Here is a 1,335-nt window from a genome sequence, read left to right on the forward strand (position 1 = left end):
AGCCTCCCACAACTCGGCTGAGCTGGAACTGGAGAGAGCCGGCCGGCCTCCTCGGGCAACCACCCCTCCTTCCACCCTCCTCTCCTCTCCCAGGGTTGACTGTAAACACGGAAACCTGGCCCTTTGGCTCGGAGCCCTTCCAGATCTGGGAGGTGCCCTGGGCCACCTGGGAGTGGGAGGCTGGGGGAGGGGCAGGGGCGGGCTTCTCCCACCTCTGTCGGTGGTTCCAGGCTCCTGACCCAGCCCTGTAGCTGGTTTGAACTCAACCCCTTCCCCTGGAACCTCAGATGCTGCTACAGCCTAAGCCCCTCACATCTCCTCCTGGGCTCACCCCAACCCCGGACCCCACCCGCCAAAGCCCATTTCCAGCAGCCTGCCATCTCCTCGGGTCTTCTGTCTTTCCAAAATGCCCTCTCCCCACCCCATGCCCCCTTGCCCTGACTATTTCTGGGTACCTCTTCCTCCTGCAAAATTCCATGATCATCTTTGTTTGAATATCTAGAGAGGATCATTCTTGGGCCAGCTTCAGGGCCACCTCCTACAGGAAGCCTTCCCTGGATCCCCCAGCACCGTAGATTCACCACACATCTGATCTCTTTCCTATGTCATGCCGTTTCGAGGAGCTGTCTCATTGCCACCTGGGGATGTGAGCCCCTAGGAGCTCAGCCTGTGTTGCTCATCAGACTTGTGTCTTCATAAGCCTTTCTGTCTCATAATACTGAGGGTTCCCTGAGGACCAGCTCACCTCTCCCTCTGATCGCACTGTCTCACCTTATATTTCACCTCCAGGGCCCCAGGCAGCAGGTCTGCCCTGACTTTTTCAGCCCAAGGCAGAAAGTACAAATGAAAGGTCCCTCTTCATGCCTGCTGGCTAAAGAAATTCTCCCCTGGGATGGGGGGTGGTGGGGAGCGAGCACAGGTCTGCTGGGCAAGGCAGCACTGGCACTAGGGGGTGGCTATTCCGGTGACCCGCGTCTCCTTCCAGACTCAGGATTTCCTGGCATCTCTAAGCACCTTCCCAAACTACACTGCCCCGCCGTGGGAATGGGGAAGCAGAGCTCGGGCTCCTGTCTCCCAGCATCCCTCTCTGGGTGACTCAGGGCAGTCAGCCTGAAACCAGATATACTTCCCAGAGAGACTGGAGCTGACTGCGCTTGCCTTTTCTTCCTCAGAGGCAAAATCTCACCCTGCATCCTACGACTGGAGAACCCACTGCAGGTTCCTGGTCCCTCTCACAATTCCTAGTCTTTCAAAGAACTCTTGGTTGGGGTGGGGAGTGGGTGTGACTTTGACGGGCAGCACTGGGGTGGATCTCTGAGGTGGTCAACAGCTCTA

This window comes from Bubalus kerabau, chromosome 11 (genome assembly GCF_029407905.1).
Source record: "Bubalus kerabau isolate K-KA32 ecotype Philippines breed swamp buffalo chromosome 11, PCC_UOA_SB_1v2, whole genome shotgun sequence".
Lineage (NCBI taxonomy): Eukaryota > Metazoa > Chordata > Mammalia > Artiodactyla > Bovidae > Bubalus > Bubalus kerabau.